Genomic DNA, 23,160 nt, shown 5'->3' with positions numbered 1-23,160 from the left:
TCATCAGTTACCTCATGGTGTTATCATGACCTGGTCATCAGTTACCTCATGGTGTTATCATGACCTGGTCATCAGTTACCTCATGGTGTTATCATGACCCTGGTCATCAGTTACCTCATGGTGTTATCATGACCTGGTCATCAGTTACCTCATGGTCATGACCTGGTCATCAGTTACCTCATGGTGTTATCATGACCTGGTCATCAGTTACCTCATGGTGTTATCATGACCTGGTCATCAGTGGTCACCTCATGGTGTTATCATGCCTGGTCATATGACCTGGGTCATCAGTTACCTCATGGTGTTATCTATGACCTGGTCATCAGTTACCTCATGGTGTTATCATGACCTGGTCATCCTGGTCAGTTACCTCATGGTGTTATCATGCTATATGACCTGGTCATCAGTTACCTCATGGTGTTATCATGACTGGTCATCAGTTACCTCATGGTGTTATCATGACCTGGTCATCAGTTACCTCATGGTGTTATCATGACCTGGTCATCAGTTACCTCATGGTGTTATCATGACCTGGTCATCAGTTACCTCATGGTGTTATCATGACCTGGTCATCAGTTACCTCATGGTGTTATCATGACCTGGTCATCAGTTACCTCATGGTGTTATCATGACCTGGTCATCAGTTACCTCATGGTGTTATCATGACCTGGTCATCAGTTACCTCATGGTGTTATTATGCTATGACCTGGTCATCAGTTACCTCATGGTGTTATCATGACCTGGTCATCAGTTACCTCATGGTGTTATCATGACCTGGTCATCAGTTACCTCATGGTGTTATCATGACCTGGTCATCAGTTACCTCATGGTGTTATCGCATGACCTGGTCATCAGTTACCTCATGGTGTTATCATGACCTGGTCATCAGTTACCTCATGGTGTTATCATGACCTGGTCATCAGTTACCTCATGGTGTTATCATGACCTGGTCATCAGTTACCTCATGGTGTTATCATGCTATATGACCTGGTCATCAGTTACCTCATGGTGTTATGACCTGGTCATCCGTTACCTCATGGTGTTATCATGACCTGGTCACCTCATGGTGTTATCAGGTTACCTCATGGTGTTATCATGACCTGGTCATCAGTTACCTCATGGTGTTATCATGATGGTCATACCTCATGACCTGACCTGGTCATCAGTTACCTCATGGTGTTATCATGACCTGGTCATCAGTTACCTCATGGTGTTATCATGCCTGGTCATCATTACCTCATGACCCTGGTCATCAGTTACCTCATGGTGTTATATGACCTGGTCATCAGTTACCTCATGGTGTTATCATGCTATATGACCTGGTCATCAGTTACCTCATGGTGTTATCATGACCTGGTCATCAGTTACCTCATGGTGTTATCATGACCTGGTCATCAGTTACCTCATGGTGTTATCATGCCCTGGTCATCGGTTATCATGGTGTTATCCTGGCCTGGTCATCAGTTACCTCATGGTGTTATCATGACCTGGTCATCAGTTACCTCATGGTGTTATCATGACCTGGTCATCAGTTACCTCATGGTGTTATCATGACCTGGTCATCAGTGGTGTTATCATGACCTGGTCATCAGTTACCTCATGGTGTTATCATGACCTGGTCATCAGTTACCTCATGGTGTTATCATGACCTGGTCATCAGTTACCTCATGGTGTTATCATGACCTGGTCATCAGTTACCTCATGGTGTTATCATGACCTGGTCATCAGGTGTTATCATGCTATATGACCTGGTCATCAGTTACCTCATGGTGTTATCATGCTATATGACCTGGTCATCAGTTACCTCATGGTGTTATCATGACCTGGTCATCAGTTACCTCATGGTGTTATCATGACCTGGTCATCAGTTACCTCATGGTGTTATCATGCTATATGACCTGGTCATCAGTTACCTCATGGTGTTATTATGACCTGGTCATCAGTTACCTCATGGTGTTATCATGACCTGGTCATCAGTTACCTCATGGTGTTATCATGACCTGGTCATCAGTTACCTCATGGTGTTATCATGCTATATGACCTGGTCATCAGTTACCTCATGGTGTTATTATGACCTGGTCATCAGTTACCTCATGGTGTTATCATGACCTGGTCATCAGTTACCTCATGGTGTTATCATGACCTGGTCATCAGTTACCTCATGGTGTTATCATGACCTGGTCATCAGTTACCTCATGGTGTTATCATGACCTGGTCATCAGTTACCTCATGGTGTTATCATGACCTGGTCATCAGTTACCTCATGGTGTTATCATGACCTGGTCATCAGTTACCTCATGGTGTTATCATGACCTGGTCATCAGTTACCTCATGGTGTTATCATTATCATGACCTGGTCATCAGTTACCTCATGGTGTTATCATGACCTGGTCATCAGTTACCTCATGGTGTTATCATGACCTGGTCATCAGTTACCTCATGGTGTTATCATGACCTGGTCATCAGTTACCTCATGGTGTTATCATGACCTGGTCATCAGTTACCTCATGGTGTTATCATGACCTGGTCATCAGTTACCTCATGGTGTTATCGGTCATCAGTGGTCATCAGTTACCTCATATCATGACCTGGTCATCCGTTACCTCATGGTGTTATCATGACCTGGTCATCAGTTACCTCATGGTGTTATCATGACCTGGTCATCAGTTACCTCATGGTGTTATCATGACCTGGTCATCTTATCATGATCCCTGGTCATCAGTTACCTCATGGTGTTATCATGACCTGGTCATCAGTTACCTCATGGTGTTATCACCTGGTCATCAGTTACCTCATGACATGACCTGGTCATCAGGTGTTATCATGCTATGACATGTTACCTCATGTGTTATCATGACCTGGTCATCAGTTACCTCATGGTGTTATCATGCTATATGACCTGGTCATCAGTTACCTCATGGTGTTATCATGGGTCATCAGTTACCTCATGATGCCTGGTCATCAGTTACCTCATGGTGTTATCATGACCTGGTCATCAGTTACCTCATGGTGTTATCATGACCTGGTCATCAGTTACCTCATGGTGTTATCATGCTATATGACCTGGTCATCAGTTACCATGGTGTTATCATGACCTGGTCATCAGTTACCTCATGGTGTTATCATGACCTGGTCATCAGTTACCTCATGGTGTTATCATGACCTGGTCATCAGTTACCTCATGGTGTTATCCTCCTGGTCATGTTACCTCATGGTGTTATCATGACCTGGTCATCAGTTACCTCATGGTGTTATCATGACCTGGTCATCAGTTACCTCATGGTGTTATCATGACCTGGTCATCAGTTACCTCATGGTGTTATCATGATCATGACCTGGTCATCAGTTACCTCATGGTGTTATCATGACCTGGTCATCAGTTACCTCATGGTGTTATCATGACCTGGTCATCAGTTACCTCATGGTGTTATCATGACCTGGTCATCAGTTACCTCATGGTGTTATCATGACCTGGTCATCCGTTACCTCATGGTCATGGTCATCAGTTACCTCATGGTGTTATCATGACCTGGTCATCAGTTACCTCATGGTGTTATCATGACCTGGTCATCAGTTACCTCATGGTGTTATCATCATGTTACTATCATGACCTGGTCATCAGTTACCTCATGGTGTTATCATGACCTGGTCATCAGTTACCTCATGGTGTTATCATGACCTGGTCATCAGTTACCTCATGGTGTTATCATGACCTGGTCATCAGTTACCTCATGGTGTTATCATGACCTGGTCATATGACATGACCTGGTCATCAGTTACCTCATGGTGTTATCATGACCTGGTCATCAGTTACCTCATGGTGTTATCATGACCTGGTCATCAGTTACCTCATGGTGTTATCATGACCTGGTCATCAGTTACCTCATGGTGTTATCATGACCTGGTCATCAGTTACCTCATGGTGTTATCATGACCTGGTCATCAGTTACCTCATGGTCATCGGTTACCTCATGATGACTGGTCATCAGTTACCTCATGGTGTTATCATGACCTGGTCATCAGTTACCTCATGGTGTTATCATGACCTGGTCATCAGTTACCTCATGGTGTTATCATGCTCATATGACCTGGTCATCCGTTACCTCATGGTGTTATCATGACCTGGTCATCAGTTACCTGTTATCATGACCTGGTCATCAGTTACCTCATGGTGTTATCATGACCTGGTCATCAGTTACCTCATGGTGTTATTATGACCTGGTCATCAGTTACCTCATGACCTGGTCTGGACCTCATCAGTTACCTCATGGTGTTATTATGACCTGGTCATCAGTTACCTCATGGTGTTATCATGCTGTTATATGACCTGGTCATCAGTTACCTCATGGTGTTATCATGACCTGGTCATCAGTTACCTCATGGTGTTATCATGCTCATGGTGTTATTGACCTGGTCATCAGTTACCTCATGGTGTTATCATGACCTGGTCATCAGTTACCTCATGGTGTTATCATGACCTGGTCATCAGTTACCTCATGGTGTTATCATGACCTGGTCATCAGTTACCCTCATGGTGTTATCATGACCTGGTCATCAGTTACCTCATGCTATATGACCTGGTCATCAGTTACCTCATGGTGTTATCATGACCTGGTCATCAGTTACCTCATGGTGTTATCATGACCTGGTCATCAGTTACCTCATGGTGTTATCATGACCTGGTCATCAGTTACCTCATGGTGTTATCCTGGTCATCAGACCTGGTCATGGTCATCAGTTACCTCATGGTGTTATCATGACCTGGTCATCAGTTACCTCATGGTGTTATCATGATATGACCTGGTCATCAGTTACCTCATGGTGTTATCATGACCTGGTCATCAGTTACCTCATGGTGTTATCATGACCTGGTCATCAGTTACCTCATGGTGTTATCATGACCTGGTCATCAGTTACCTCATGGTGTTATCATGACCTGGTCATCAGTTACCTCATGGTGTTATCATGCTATATGACCTGGTCATCAGTTACCTCATGGTGTTATTATGACCTGGTCATCAGTTACCTCATGGTGTTATCATGCTATATGACCTGGTCATCAGTTACCTCATGGTGTTATCATGACCTGGTCATCAGTTACCTCATGGTGTTATCATGACCTGGTCATCAGTTACCTCATGGTGTTATCATGACCTGGTCATCAGTTACCTCATGGTGTTATCATGCTATCATCAGTTACCTCATGGTCATCAGTTACCTCATGGTGTTATCATGACCTGGTCATCAGTTACCTCATGGTGTTATCATGACCCTGGTCATCAGTTACCTCATGGTGTTATCATGGTGTTACCCTGGTCATCAGTTACCTCATGGTGTTATCATGACCTGGTCATCAGTTACCTCATGGTGTTATCATGACCTGGTCATCAGTTACCTCATGGTGTTATCATGACCTGGTCATCAGTTACCTCATGGTGTTATCATGACCTGGTCATCAGTTACCATGGTGTTATTATGACCTGGTCATCGTTACCTCATGGTGTTATCATGACCTGGTCATCAGTTACCTCATGGTGTTATCATGCTATGACCTGGTCATCAGTTACCTCATGGTGTTATCATGACCTGGTCATCAGTTACCTCATGGTGTTATCATGACCTGGTCATCAGTTACCTCATGGTGTTATCATGACCTGGTCATCAGTTACCTCATGGTGTTATGCATCAGTTACCTCATGGTGTTATCATGACCTGGTCATCAGTTACCTCATGGTGTTATCAGCGACTGTCATCAGTTACCTCATGGTGTTATCACCCTGGTCATCAGTTACCTCATGGTGTTATCATGACCTGGTCATCAGTTACCTCATGATCATGACTCATCAGTTACCTCATGGTGTTATCATCCTGGTCATCAGTTACCTCATGGTGTTATCATGTGTTACCTCATGGTGTTATCATGCTATATGACCTGGTCATCAGTTACCATGGTGTTATCATGACCTGGTCATCAGTTACCTCATGGTGTTATCATGACCTGGTCATCAGTTACCTCATGGTGTTATCATGACCTGGTCATCAGTTACCTCATGGTGTTATCATGCTATATGACCTGGTCATCAGTTACCTCATGGTGTTATCATGACCTGGTCATCAGTTACCTCATGGTGTTATCATGACCTGGTCATCAGTTACCTCATGGTGTTATCATGACCTGGTCATCAGTTACCTCATGGTGTTATCATGACCTGGTCATCAGTTACCTCATGGTGTTATCATGACCTGGTCATCAGTTACCTCATGGTGTTATCATGACCTGGTCATCAGTTACCTCATGGTGTTATCATGACCTGGTCATCCGTTACCTCATGGTGTTATCATGACCTGGTCATCAGTTACCTCATGGTGTTATCATGACCTGGTCATCAGTTACCTCATGGTGTTATCATGACCTGGTCATCAGTTACCTCATGGTGTTATCATGACCTGGTCATCAGTTACCTCATGGTGTTATCATGACCTGGTCATCATTACCTCATGGTGTTACCTGGTCATCAGTTGTTATTATGACCTGGTCATTACCTCATGGTGTTATCATGCTATATGACCTGGTCATCAGTTACCTCATGGTGTTATGACCTGGTCATCAGTTACCTCATGGTGGACCTCATCAGTTACCTCATGGTGTTATCATGACCTGGTCATCAGTTACCTCATGGTGTTATCATGCTATATGACCTGGTCATCAGTTACCTCATGGTGTTATTATGACCTGGTCATCAGTTACCCTGGTCATGGTGTTATCATGACCTGGTCATCAGTTACCTCATGGTGTTATCATTATCATGACCTGGTCATCAGTTACCTCATGGTGTTATCATGACCTGGTCATCAGTTACCTCATGGTGTTATCATGACCTGGTCATCAGTTACCTCATGGTGTTATCATGACCTGGTCATCAGTTACCTCATGGTGTTATCATGACCTGGTCATCAGTTACCTCATGGTGTTATCATGACCTGGTCATCAGTTACCTCATGGTGTTATCATGACTATATGACTATATGACCCTGGTCATCAGTTACCATGGTGTTATCATGACCTGGTCACCTGGTCATCAGTTACCTCATGGTGTTATCATGCTATATGACCTGGTCATCAGTTACCTCATGGTGTTATTATGACCTGGTCATCAGTTACCTCATGGTGTTATCATGACCTGGTCATCAGTTACCTCATGGTGTTATTATGACCTGGTCATCAGTTACCTCATGGTGTTATCATGACCTGGTCATCAGTTACCTCATGGTGTTATCATGACCTGGTCATCAGTTACCTCATGGTGTTATCATGACCTGGTCATCAGTTACCTCATGGTGTTATCATGGTCATCAGTTACCTCATGGTGTTATATGACCTGGTCATCAGTTACCTCATGGTGTTATTATGACCTGGTCATGACCTGGTCATCAGTTACCTCATGGTGTTATCATGACCTGGTCATCAGTTACCTCATGGTGTTATCATGACCTGGTCATCAGTTACCTCATGGTGTTATCATGACCTGGTCATCAGTTACCTCATGGTGTTATCATGACCTGGTCATCAGTTACCTCATGGTGTTATCATGACCTGGTCATCAGTTACCTCATGGTGTTATCATGACCTGGTCATCAGTTACCTCATGGTGTTATCATGACCTGGTCATCAGTTACCTCATGGTGTTATCATGACCTGGTCATCAGTTACCTCATGGTGTTATCATGACCTGGTCATCAGTTACCTCATGGTGTTATCATGACCTGGTCATCAGTTACCTCATGACCTGGTCATCAGTTACCTCATGGTGTTATCATGACCTGTTACCTCATGGTCATCAGTTACCTCATGGTGTTATCATGACCTGGTCATCAGTTACCTCATGGTGTTATCATGACCTGGTCATCAGTTACCTCATGGTGTTATCATGCTATATGACCTGGTCATCAGTTACCTCATGGTGTTATTTATGACCTGGTCATCAGGTTTACATGACCTGGTCATGGTGTTATCATGACCTGGTCATCAGTTACCTCATGGTGTTATCATGACCTGGTCATCAGTTACCTCATGGTGTTATCGCGACCTGGTTACCTGGTCATCCTGGTCATCAGTTACCTCATGGTGTTATCATGACCTGGTCATCAGTTACCTCATGGTGTTATCATGACCTGGTCATCAGTTACCTCATGGTGTTATCATGACCTGGTCATCAGTTACCTCATGGTGTTATCATGACCTGGTCATCAGTTACCTCATGGTGTTATCATGACCTGGTCATCAGTTACCTCATGGTGTTATCATGACCTGGTCATCAGTTACCTCATGGACCTGGTCATGTTACCTTATCCTGGTCATCAGACCTCATGGGACCTGGTCATCATGTGGTCACAGTTACCTCATGGTGTTATCATGACCTGGTCATCAGTTACCTCATGGTGTTATCATGACCTGGTCATCAGTTACCTCATGGTGTTATCATGCTACCTATGTTACCTGGTCATCAGTTACCTCATGGTGTTATCATGACCTGGTCATCAGTTACCTCATGGTGTTATCATGACCTGGTCATCAGTTACCTCATGGTGTTATCATGATATGACCTGGTCATCAGTTACCTCATGGTGTTATCATGACCTGGTCATCAGTTACCTCATGGTGTTATCATGACCTGGTCATCAGTTACCTCATGGTGTTATCATATGACCTGGTCATCAGTTACCTCATGGTGTTATCATGACCTGGTCATCAGTTACCTCATGGTGTTATGCTATATGACCTGGTCATCAGTTACCTCATGGTGTTATTATGACCTGGTCATCAGTTACCTCATGGTGTTATCATGCTATATGACCAGGTCATCAGTTACCTCATGGTGTTATCATGACCTGGTCATCAGTTACCTCATGGTGTTATCATGACCTGGTCATCAGTTACCTCATGGTGTTATCATGACCTGGTCATCAGTTACCTCATGGTGTTATCATGACCTGGTCATCAGACCTGGTGTTATCATGACCTGGTCAGTTACCTCATGGTGTTATCATATGACCTGGTCATCAGTTACCTGGTCATCAGGTGTTATCATGACCTGGTCATCAGTTACCTCATGGTGTTATCATGACCTGGTCATCAGTTACCTCATGGTGTTATCATGACCTGGTCATCAGTTACCTCATGGTGTTATCATGACCTGGTCATCAGTTACCTCATGGTGTTATCATGACCTGGTCATCAGTTACCTCATGGTGTTATCTATATGACCTGGTCATCATGGTGTTATTATGTTACCTCATGGTGTTATCATGACCTGGTCATCAGTTACCTCATGGTGTTATTATGACCTGGTCATCAGTTACCTCATGGTGTTATCATGACCTGGTCATCAGTTACCTCATGGTGTTATCATGACCTGGTCATCAGTTACCTCATGGTGTTATCATGACCTGGTCATCAGTTACCCTCATGGTGTTATCATGACCTGGTCATCAGTTACCTCATGGTGTTATCATGACCTGGTCATCAGTTACCTCATGGTGTTATCATGACCTGGTCATCAGACCTCATGGTGTTATCATGGTCATCAGTTACCTCATGGTGTTATCATGACCTGGTCATCAGTTACCTCATGGTGTTATCATGACCTGGTCATCAGTTACCTCATGGTGTTATCATGCTATATGACCTGGTCATCAGTTACCTCATGGTGTTATCATGACCTGGTCATCAGTTACCTCATGGTGTTATCATGCTATATGACCTGGTCATCAGTTACCTCTCATGACCTGGTCATCAGTTACCTCATGGTGTTATCATGACCTGGTCATCAGTTACCTCATGGTGTTATCATGACCTGGTCATCAGTTACCTCATGGTGTTATCATGACCTGGTCATCAGTTACCTCATGGTGTTATCCTGGTCATCAGTTACCTCATGGTGTTATCATGACCTGGTCATCAGTTACCTCATGGTGTTATCATGACCTGGTCATCAGTTACCCTTGGTGTTACATGACCTGGTCATCAGTTACCTCATGGTGTTATCATGACCTGGTCATCAGTTACCTGGTGTTATCATGACCTGGTCATCAGTTACCTCATGGTGTTATCATGCTATATGACCTGGTCATCAGTTACCTCATGGTGTTATCATGACCTGGTCATCAGTTACCTCATGGTGTTATCATGACTCATGGTGTTATCATGACCTGGTCATCAGTTACCTCATGGTGTTATCATGACCTGGTCATCAGTTACCTCATGGTGTTATCATGACCTGGTCATCAGTTACCTCATGGTGTTATCATGACCTGGTCATCAGTTACCTCATGGTGTTATCATGACCTGGTCATCAGTTACCTCATGGTGTTATCATGCTATATGACCTGGTCATCAGTTACCCTGGTCATGGTTATCATGACCTGGTCATCAGTTACCTCATGGTGTTATCATGACCTGGTCATCAGTTACCTCATGGTGTTATCATGACCTGGTCATCAGTTACCTCATGGTGTTATCATGACCTGGTCATCAGTTACCTCATGGTGTTATCAGTTACCTCATGGTGTTATGACCTGGTCATCAGTTACCTCATGGTGTTATTATGACCTGGTCATCAGTTACCTCATGGTGTTATCATGACCTGGTCATCAGTTACCTCATGGTGTTATCATGACCTGGTCATCAGTTACCTCATGGTGTTATGACCTGGTCATCAGTTTACCTCATGGTGTTATCATGACTGGTCATCAGTTACCTCATGGTGTTATCATGACCTGGTCATCAGTTACCTCATGGTGTTATCATGACCTGGTCATCAGTTACCTCATGGTGTTACCTGGTCATCAGACCTGGTCATCAGACCTGGTCACCTCATGGTGTTATCATGACCTGGTCATCAGTTACCTCATGGTGTTATCATGACCTGGTCATCAGTTACCTCATGGTGTTATCATGACCTGGTCATCAGTTACCTCATGGTGTTATCATGACCTGGTCATCAGTTACCTCATGGTGTTATCATGACCTGGTCATCAGTTACCTCATGGTGTTATCATGACCTGGTCATCAGTTACCTCATGGTGTTATCATGACCTGGTCATCAGTTACCTCATGGTGTTATCATGACCTGGTCATCAGTTATCCCTCATGGTGTTATCATGACCTGGTCATTATGACCCTGGTCATCAGTTACCTCATGGTGTTATCATGACCTGGTCATCAGTTACCTCATGGTGTTATCATGACCTGGTCATCAGTTACCTCACCTGGTCATCAGTTACCTCATGTTTATCATGACCTGGTCATCAGTTACCTCATGGTGTTATCATGCTATATGACCTGGTCATCAGTTACCTCATGGTGTTATTATGACCTGGTCATCAGTTACCTCATGGTGTTATCATGACCTGGTCATCAGTTACCTCATGGTGTTATCATGACCTGGTCATCAGTTACCTCATCATGGGTCACTGTCAGTTACCTCATGGTTATCATGACCTGGTCATCAGTTACCTCATGGTGTTATCATGACCTGGTCATCAGTTACCTCATGGTGTTATCATGACCTGGTCATCAGTTACCTCATGGTGTTATCATGACCTGGTCATCAGTTACCTCATGGTGTTATCTGGACCTGGTCATCAGTTACCTCATGGTGTTATCATGACCTGGTCATCAGTTACCTCATGGTGTTATCATGACCTGGTCATCAGTTACCTCATGGTGTTATCATGCTTATGACCTGGTCATCAGTTACCTCATGGTGTTATCATGACCTGGTCATCAGTTACCTCATGGTGTTATCATGACCTGGTCATCAGTTACCTCATGGTGTTATCATGACCTGGTCATCAGTTACCTCATGGTTTATCATGCTATATGACCTGGTCATCAGTTACCTCATGGTGTTATCCTGGTCATCAGACCTGGTCATCCTGGTCAGTTACCTCATGGTTATCATGACCTGGTCATCAGCACCTGGTGTTACATGACCTGGTCATCAGTTACCTTATGGTGTTATCATGACCTGGTCATCAGTTACCTCATGGTGTTATCATGACCTGGTCATCAGTTACCTCATGGTGTTATCATGACCTGGTCATCAGTTACCTCATGGTGTTATCATGACCTGGTCATGGTGTTATCATGACCTGGTCATCAGTTACCTCATGGTGTTATCCATCAGTTACCTCATGGTGTTATCATGACTTCATGGTGTTATCATGACCTGGTCATCAGTTACCTCATGGTGTTATCATGACCTGGTCATCATTACCTCATGACCCTGGTCATCAGTTACCTCATGGTGTTATCATGACCTGGTCATCAGTTACCTCATGGTGTTATCATGACCTGGTCATCAGTTACCTCATGGTGTTATCATGACCTGGTCATCATGGTGTTATCATGACCTGGTCATCAGTTACCTCATGGTGTTATCATATATGACCTGGTCATCAGTTACCTCATGGTGTTATCATGACCTGGTCATCAGTTACCTCATGGTGTTATCATGACCTGGTCATCAGTTACCTCATGGTGTTATCATGACCTGGTCATCAGTTACCTCATGGTGTTATCATGACCTGGTCATCAGTTACCTCATGGTGTTATCATGACCTGGTCATCAGTTACCTCATGGTGTTATCATGACCTGGTCATCAGTTACCTCATGGTGTTATCATGACCTGGTCATCAGTTACCTCATGGTGTTATCATGACCTGGTCATCAGTTACCTCATGGTGTTATCATGACCTGGTCATCAGTTACCTCATGGTGTTATCATGACCTGGTCATCAGTTACCTCATGGTGTTACCTCAGTTACCTGGTGTTATCATGACCTGGTCATCAGTTACCTCATGGTGTTATCATGACCTGGTCATCAGTTACCTCATGGTGTTATCATGACCTGGTCATCAGTTACCTCATGGTGTTATCATGCTATCATGACCTGGTCATCAGTTACCTCATGGTGTTATCATGACCTCATCAGGGTCATGGTCATCAGTTACCTCATGGTGTTATCATGACCTGGTCATCAGTTACCTCATGGTGTTATCATGACCTGGTCATCAGTTACCTCATGGTGTTATCATGACCTGGTCATCAGTTACCTCATGGTGTTATCATGACCTGGTCATCAGTTACCTCATGGTGTTATCATGACCTGGTCATCAGTTACCTCATGGTGTTATCATGACCTGGTCATCAGTTACCTCATGGTGTTATCATGCATATGACCTGGTCATCAGTTACCTCATGGTGTTATCATGACCTGGTCATCAGTTACCTCATGGTGTTATCACCTGGTCATCAGTTACCTCATGGTGTTATCATGACCTGGTCATCAGTTACCTCATGGTGTTATCATGACCTGGTCATCAGTTACCTCATGGTGTTATCATGACCTGGTCATCAGTTACCTCATGGTGTTATCATGACCTGGTCATCAGTTACTATGGTGTTATCATGACCTGGTCATCAGTTACCTCATGGTGTTATCATGGTGGTCATCAGTTACCTCATGGTGTTATCATGACCTGGTCATCAGTTACCTCATGGTGTTGTCATGACCTGGTCATGTTACCTCATGGTGTTATCATGACCTGGTCATCAGTTACCTCATGGTGTTATCATGACCTGGTCATCAGTTACCTCATGGTGTTATCATGACCTGGTCATGACCTGGTCATCAGTTACCTCATGGTGTTATCATGACCTGGTCATCAGTTACCTCATGGTGTTATCATGACCTGGTCATCAGTTACCTCATGGTGTTATCATGCATATATGACCTGGTCATCAGTTACCTCATGGTGTTATCATGACCTGGTCATCAGTTACCTCATGGTGTTATCATGACCTGGTCATCAGTTACCTCATGGTGTTATCATGACCTGGTCATCAGTTACCTCATGGTCATCACGACCTGGTCATACCTCATGGTGTTATTACCTCATGACCTGGTCATCAGTTACCTCATGGTGTTATCCTGGTATGCTATATGACCTGGTCATCAGTTACCTCATGGTGTTATCATGACCTGGTCATCAGTTACCTCATGGTGTTATCACGACCTGGTCATCAGTTACCTCATGGTGTTATCATGACCTGGTCATCAGTTACCTCATGGTGTTATCATGCTATATGACCTGGTCATGGTGTTATCATGACCTGGTCATCCCTCATGGTGTTATCGTTACCTCATGGTGTTATCACGACCTGGTCATCAGTTACCTCATGGTGTTATCATGACCTGGTCATCAGTTACCTCATCATGGACCTGGTGTTATCATGATCATGACCTGGTCATCAGTTACCTCATGGTGTTATCATGACCTGGTCATCAGTTACCTCATGGTGTTATCATGACCTGGTCATCAGTTACCTCATGGTGTTATCATGCTATGACCTGGTCATCAGTTACCTCATGGTGTTATCATGCGACCTGGTCATCAGTTACCTCATGGTGTTATCATGACCTGGTCATCAGTTACCTCATGGTGTTATCACGACCCTGGTCATCAGTTACCTCATGGTGTTATCATGACCTGGTCATCAGTTACCTCATGGTGTTATCATGCGACCTGGTCATCAGTTACCTCATGGTGTTATCATGACCTGGTCATCAGTTACCTCATGGTGTTATCATGACCTGGTCATCCTCAGTTATCCCTGGTCATGTTACCTCATGTGTTATCATGACCTGGTCATCAGTTACCCATGGTGTTATCATGACCTGGTCATCAGTTACCTCATGGTGTTATCATGCCTGGTCATCAGTTACCTCATGGTGTTATCATGACCTGGTCATCAGTTACCTCATGGTGTTATCATGACCTGGTCATCAGTTACCTCATGGTGTTATCATGACCTGATCAGTTACCTGGTGTTATCATGACCTGGTCATCAGTTACCTCATGGTGTTATCATGACCTGGTCATCAGTTACCTCATGGTGTTATCATGACCTGGTCATCAGTTACCTCATGGTGTTATCATGTATATTGTCTTCAGTGAGATACTGTACATAAGTGTACTATTAGTAATCAGGTTATACCCATGTCAGGGTATGGAGCATTATGGGCATTATGGGTAATGTAGTCTCTGTTCCCTACAGGACAGTGGAGTGTCTGGCTGTAAAGCATTATGGGTAATGTAGTCTTTGTTCCCTACAGGACAGTGGAGTGTCTGGGTATAGAGCATTGTGGGTAATGTAGTCTCTGTTCCATGCAGGACGGTGGAGTGTCTGGGTATAGAGCATTATGGGTAATGTAGTCTCTGTTCCCTACAGGACGGTGGATTGTCTGGGGATCCTGACGGGTGCTCAGCTCTTCTCTCTGAACAAGGAGGAACTGAAGGCAGTGTGTGGAGATGAGGAGCCAGGGTCTACAGCCAGACCACCGTGCAGAAAGCCCAGCTAGAGGTCTGTTTCATATACACACATATACACACACGCCCTCATATATATATATACACACACACACACGCTCACACACACGCACGCACGCAAATATACACACACACATATACACACACGCCCTCATATATATATATACACACACACGCTCACACACACGCACGCACGCAAATATATACACACACACACTCACACACACATATACACTACCGTTCAAAAGTTTGGGGTCACTTAGAAATGCCCTTGTCTTTGAAAGAAAAGCACATTTTTTGTCCTTTAAAATAACATCAAATTGATCCGAAATACAGTGTAGACATTGTTAATGTTGTAAATGACTATTGTGGCTGAAAACGGCTGATTTTTTATGGAATATCTACATAGCTGTACAGAGGTCCATTATCAGCAAACATCACTCCTGTGGTCCAATGGCACGTTGTGTTGGCTAAATCAAGATTATAATTTTAAAAAGCTGATTGATCATTAGAAAACCCTTTTGCAATTATGTTAGCACAGCTGACAACCTCTGTCCTGATTAAAGAAGCAATAAAACTGACCTTTAGACTAGTTGAGTATCTGGAGCATCAGCATTGTGGGTTTGATTACAGGCTCAAAATGGATAGAAACAAATAACTTGCTTCTGAAACTCGTCAGTCTATTCTTGTTCTGAGAAATGAAGGCTATTCCAGGCGAGAAATTGCCAAGAAATTGAAGATCTCGTACAACGCTGTGTACTCCTCCCTTCACAGAACAGCGCAAACTGGCTCTAACCAGGATAGAAAGAGGAGTGGGAGGCCCCGGTGCACAACTTAGCAAGAGGACAAGTACATTAGAGTGTCTAGTTTGAGAAACAGACACCTCATAAGTCCTCAACTGGCAGCTTCATTAAATAGTACCCGCAAAACACCAGTCTCAACGTCAACAGTGAAGAGGCGACTCTGGGATACTGGCCTTCTAGGCAGAGTTGCAAAGAAAAAGCCACATCTCAGACTGGCCAATAAAAATAAAAGATTAAGATGGGCAAAAGAAACACAGACACTGGACAGAGGAAGATTGGGGGAAAAAGTGTTATGGACAGACATTAAATTTGAGGTGTTCAGATCACAAAGAAGAACATTTGTGAGACTCAGAAAAAATGAAAAGATGTTGGAGGAGTGCTTGACGCCATCTGTGAAGCATGGTGGAGCGATGTGATGGTCTGGGGGCTTTGGTGGAGGCGATGTGATGGTCTGGGGGCTTTGGTGGAGGCAATGTGATGGTCTGGGGGGCTTTGGTGGAGGCGTGTGATGGTCTGGGGGCTCTTTGGTGGAGGCGATGTGATGGTCTGGGGGGTCTTTGGTGGAGGCGATGTGATGGTCTGGGGGCTTTGGTGGAGGCGATGTGATGGTCTGGGGGTCTTTGGTGGAGGCGATGTGATGGTCTGGGGGTCTTTGGTGGAGGCGATGTGATGGTCTGGGGGTCTTTGGTGGAGGCGATGTGATGGTCTGGGGGCTTTGGTGGAGGCGATGTGATGGTCTGGGGGGCTTTGGTGGAGGCGATGTGATGGTCTGGGGGGCTTTGGTGGAGGCGATGTGATGGTCTGGGGGCTTTGGTGGAGGCGATGTGATGGTCTGGGGGGTCTTTGGTGGAGGCGATGTGATGGTCTGGGGGGTCTTTGGTGGAGGCGATGTGATGGTCTGGGGGGGCTTTGGTGGAGGCGATGTGATGGTCTGGGGGGGCTTTGGTGGAGGCGATGTGATGGTCTGGGGGGTCTTTGGTGGAGGCGATGTGATGGTTTGGGGGTGCTTTGGTGGTGGTAAAGTGGGAGATTTGTTCAGGGTAAAAGGGATCTGGAAGAAGGAAGGCTATCACTCCATTTTGCAACGCCATGCCCACCCTGTGGACGGCGCTTCATTGGAGCCAATTTCCTCCTACATCAGGACAATGACCCAAAGCACAGCTCCAAACTATGCAATGACTATTTAGTGAAGAAGCAGTCAGCTGGTATTCTGTCTATAATGGAGTGGCCAGCACAGTCACCAGATCTCAACCCTATTGAGCTGTTGTGGGAGCAGCTTGACCGTATGGTACAGAAGAAGAGCCCATCAAGCCAATCCAATCTGTGGGAGGTGCTTCAGGAAGCATGGGGTTAAATCTACCTCAACCAATTGACAACTAGAAGCCAAATGTCTGCAGGGCTGTAATTGCTGCAAATGGAGGATTATTTGACGAAAGCAAAGTTTGAAGGACACAAATATTATTTCAATTAAAAATAATTATTTATAACCTTGTCAATGTCTTGACTAGATTTCCTATTAATTTTGCAACTGATTTCTAAGTGATAGTGTATATACACACACACACACACACACACACACACACACACACACACACACACACACAGTACACACACATACAGCACACACACACATGATTAGACACATAAATACACACACAAACACATACAGTACACACACGTGCACACACACACACAAATACACACACACATGCATACGCACACACACTCACGTACAGTACACTCACACGCACACACTTACGCACACACACACACACACATGCATACATACACTCACGTACAGTACACTCACACGCACACACTTACGCACACACACACACACATACACACGCACATGCATACACACACACACACACACACATGCATACACACACATACACTCACGTACAGTACACTCACACGTACACACTTACGCACACACACACATACACACGCACATGCATACACACACACACACACATGCATACACACATACACTCACGTACAGTACACTCACACGTACACTCACACGCACACACTTACACACACACTTACACACACATACACACACACATGCATACGCACACACACTCACGTACAGTACACTTACACACACACACACACTCACATACAGTGCACACTTACACACACACCCTTGTGCCGCTTTTTAAAGCTTGAGACCCTGTCTTTTTATAGTTAAGTGGATAGATACAGTAACTGTACTGATACAAATACACTGAACAAAAATATAAATGCAACATGTAATGTGTTGGTCCCATGTTTCATGAGCTGAAATAAGATCCCAGACATTTTACATTTTTCACAAGAAGGTTATTCGTCTTAAATTTTGTGCACAAATGTGTTTACATCCCTGTCAGTGAGCATTTCTCCCTTTGCCAAGATAATCCATCTACCTGACAGGTGTGGCATATCAAGAACCTGATTAAACAGCATGATAATTACACAGGTGCACCTTGTGCTGGGGACAATAGAAAGGCCACTCTAAAATGTGCAGTTTTGTCACACAACACAATGCCACTGATGTCTCAAGTTTTGAGTGAGTGTACACAATTCCTGGAAGCTGAAAATGTCCTAGTTCTTCCATGGCCTGCATACTTACCAGACACGATACCTGTTGAGCATGTTTGGGATGCTCTGGATTGACGTGTATGACAGTGTGTTCCAGTTCCCGCCAATATCCAGCAACTTCGTACAGCCGTTGAAGAGGAGTGGAACAACATTCCACAGGCCACAATAAACAGCCTGATCAACTCTATGCGAAGGAGATGTGTCGCGCTGCATGAGGCAAATGGTGGTCACACCAGATACAGACTGGTTTTCTGATTCACGTCCCTACCTTTAAAAAAATATATATATCTGTTATCAACAGATGGATATCTGTATTCCCAGTCATGTTAAATCCATAGATTAGGGCCTAATTAATTCATCCCAATTGACTGATTTCCTTATATGAGCTGTAACTCAGTAAAATCTTTACAAATGTTGCATGTTGTGTTTCTCTTTTTGTTCAGTGTTTGTTGGGACGTGTGAAACTAAAGCCTGTATTACTGTTTTCCAGAAGAGCAGTGGGGATTCAGAGCTCCAAGAGATCATGAGACGACGACAAGAGAAGATCGATGCCGGCAAGGACTGATCTGGACATGCTCACTGACTTTCAACCAATCACAGGCCAGCCTGGCTGACTGTCAACCAATCACAGCCTAGCATGGCTGGTTACCATAACAACCCTCTCCAGTACTAACCAACCAAAAGCCTTCCCCTCCCAAAGCGCCTACCCTTTCACGAACCAACTGTTTTTTCTTTTGTCAGACAATTGACATTTAATATTGGTATGTACTATAAATGTTGTTATATACATTTTTATTTTATTTTATTGTATATTTATTTTTTATTGTTTTGTGAATGTGAATGTTTACTTCAATGATGTTCTCTGGTAATTATGACTGCTTCTCTGTCTGACACTAACCACGTTTCCATCCAAACATTTCATGCGGATGAATTACCTGACACATGAAAGAAGTTACGACTGGGCTTATGGAAACATTAAATACTGGTACATTTGTAGAAATGCCGACAGACAATATGTTCGTTAGACATGGCGGGATCTTTTTTGTGTCGGTAAAATTAATTATGCAAGAAATGGTGGTGGAAATGCCTTTATACTTAAATATTGATATAATAACCATCATATTGACGCGTCAACTTGGAGTCAGGGCGATGATATGTTGTGTAGTCCTCCCCACGACGACTCGGGAAACCACGCAGTTTATTAGGCTACAGATGAAATAAATGATGATGAACTTCACCGGGTGGTGATGAGCTTGATGCGCCTTTCAATCCATATCCAGGGGTCTTATTCCAGTGACATGTTGATAGATACTTGGCTGCCGTTTGACAAAATGAAAAAATAATATTGCTTTTATCCATAAATCATCTCATAATGCACTGCATTTGCGAACTGTTGGCTAGAGACCAGAGGGGACACATTCGCTATTTATAACACATCTCTTCTTTTTGTGATAAAACCATCAAGAGTTGAAAATGCGATGGAAACCCAATTAACTTCTATTGGGAATTTAACAGAAAAAGTATGTTTTATGGGCACTACACCACACAGTCTTTTATCCGCAAAAATTAAGTTTGATGGAAAAACATCTCTGGTGTGAAAAACATGCGAATATTGTTTTATGGCAAATGTTAGAATATTTGCATGAAAATATGTCGCTAATTGGATGAAAAACCTGGCCACTGTCTCTTAACTTTGTATCGTGGTGAAGGACCATATTAATACCTGGCCACTGTCTCTTAACTTTGTATCGTGGTGAGGGACCATATTAATACCTGGCCACTGTCTCTTAACTTTGTATGGTGATGAGGGACCATATTAATACCTGGCCACTGTCTCTTAACTTTGTATCGTGGTGAGGGACCATATTAATACCTGGCCACTGTCTCTTAACTTTGTATCGTGGTGAGGGACCATATTAATACCTGGCCACTGTCTCTTAACTTTGTATCGTGGTGAAGGACCATATTAATACCTGGCCACTGTCTCTTAACTTTGTATCGTGGTGAAGGACCATATTAATACCTGGCCACTGTCTCTTAACTTTGTATCGTGATGAGGGACCATATTAATACCTGGCCACTGTCTCTTAACTTTGTATCGTGGTGAAGGACCATATTAATACCTGGCCACTGTCTCTTAACTTTGTATCGTGGTGAGGGACCATATTAATACCTGGCCACTGTCTCTTAACTTTGTATCGTGGTGAAGGACCATATTAATACCTGGCCACTGTCTCTTAACTTTGTATGGTGATGAGGGACCATATTAATACCTGGCCACTGTCTCTTAACTTTGTATGGTGATGAGGGACCATATTAATACCTGGCCACTGTCTCTTAACTTTGTATCGTGGTGAGGACCATATTAATACCTGGCCACTGTCTCTTAACTTTGTATCGTGGTGAGGGACCATATTAATACCTGGCCACTGTCTCTTAACTTTGTATCGTGGTGAAGGACCATATTAATACCTGGCCACTGTCTCTTAACTTTGTATCGTGGTGAGGGACCATATTAATACCTGGCCACTGTCTCTTAACTTTGTATCGTGGTGAGGACCATATTAATACCTGGCCACTGTCTCTTAACTTTGTATCGTGGTGAGGGACCATATTAATACCTGGCCACTGTCTCTTAACTTTGTATCGTGATGAGGGACCATATTCATTTTGAGTGAGTATGTGTTTTCTGGCTTTTTATGTCTCCCATGTTTTATCTCCAGGGATTTATGGAAGACATTTTTATTTTATTTTTTAAATCAAATCCATAAAGGTTCTCAATGTATATTGTCAAATTGGATGTTAATGTTAAGATAAGGGATGATTCTAACCTACAGTAGTAGTACAATGTTATACCTTATAATAAGTAGTGCTGTATGTACGTTTTTGAGTTTTCTGAATTTTATTCTCATATCCAGTCACACATAATTGCAGCTGTTCAACTAAATACACTTCTGTAATTCAGTTTACATATTCTATATTACTAAATGTGATACTCTAATTCAGTTTACATGTTCTATATTACTAAATGCAATATCTGTAATTCAGCTACATGTTCTATATTACTAAATGCGGTACTGTAATTCAGCTTACATATTCTATATTACTAAATGCGGTACTGTAAGCTACATGTTCTATATATTCTATATTTACTAAATGCGGTACTGTAATTCAGCTTACATGTTCTATATTACTAAATGCTATAATTCAGCTTATATTACTAAATGCGGTACTGTAATTCAGCTACATATTCTATATTACTAAATGCAGTACTGTAATTCAGCTTGTTCTATATTACTAAATATTCTATATTCTATACTAAATGCGGTACTGTAATTCAGCTACATGTTCTATATTACTAAATGCGGTACTGTAATTCAGCTACATATTCTATATTACTAAATGCAGTACTGTAATTCAGCTACATATCCACGGTCTATATGAAGTACGCTTTACATGTACAATATTAATCCAATCCAATATTTCTGTTCTGTGTTCATGTTTTTTCCTCCAATAATAAACCCAAGGTTGAAATTCAAACTGATCTTTGTGGCTCTGTTCCATGATTCACAGAGAACTGTACGGGTTATCACACACCCAGAGTAATCTGAAGTAGCGGAGAGTAGATAACTTGTGTTTATTTTAATTTTTAAATGTTTAACCAAGTGTCTTTTTTAAATGATATGATTGGATGTAGTTGTGTAAATAAAGCTAATTTGTGGTATAGAATTGGGAGAGAAAGTCTTAATAAAAACATAGTTGGTAGAGACCTTCCTCCATGTTAAATTTGTTCTATAGTACTGTTGTGGGAAAAGTTGATATAAAAGATCAGGCAGACACTAATTGACTTGTATAATAGTTCCATCTTTAATACACATGAGCAGCTGCAAGGTCGGTCCCGCTCTGGTCGCAGTCAGGAAGGAGCTCCAAGAGTAAATGGCTATATGTCCCTTATATAATGGGAGGTGATCAAACAATCCAATTGTTTACACCACAGTTATTTTATACAAAGCAACGGCCCCAACACAGAACAGAGCATTAAGCCTTGAGAAGATCCAACCTCTGCCACCACAGTAACTGTATGATCACTAACCTCTGCCACCACAGTAACTGTACGATCACTAACCTCTGCCACCACAGTAACTGTACGATCACTAACCTCTGCCACCACAGTAACTGTACGATCACTAACCTCTGCCACCACAGTAACTGTACTGATCACTAACCTCTGCCACCACAGTAACTGCACGATCACTAACCTCTGCCACCACAGTAACTGTACGATCACTAACCTCTGCCACCACAGTAACTGTACGATCACTAACCACTGCCACCACAGTAACTGTACGATCACTAACCTCTGCCACCACAGTAAC

The 23,160-nt window shown here is 43.2% G+C and overlaps 1 pseudogene; it reads left to right on the top strand.

The window, feature by feature from the left end:
* LOC135567911 (epidermal growth factor receptor kinase substrate 8-like protein 2) overlaps positions 1 to 19,906 on the top strand; it is a 35,974-nt pseudogene extending 16,068 nt beyond the window's left edge.
* The last annotated feature ends 3,254 nt before the right edge of the window (positions 19,907 to 23,160 follow it).

This window comes from Oncorhynchus nerka, unplaced genomic scaffold (assembly GCF_034236695.1).
Source record: "Oncorhynchus nerka isolate Pitt River unplaced genomic scaffold, Oner_Uvic_2.0 unplaced_scaffold_1749, whole genome shotgun sequence".
Taxonomy (NCBI): domain Eukaryota; kingdom Metazoa; phylum Chordata; class Actinopteri; order Salmoniformes; family Salmonidae; genus Oncorhynchus; species Oncorhynchus nerka.
The sequence above is the reverse complement of the archived record's forward strand: the minus strand, read 5'-3'. Positions and strand labels throughout refer to the sequence as shown.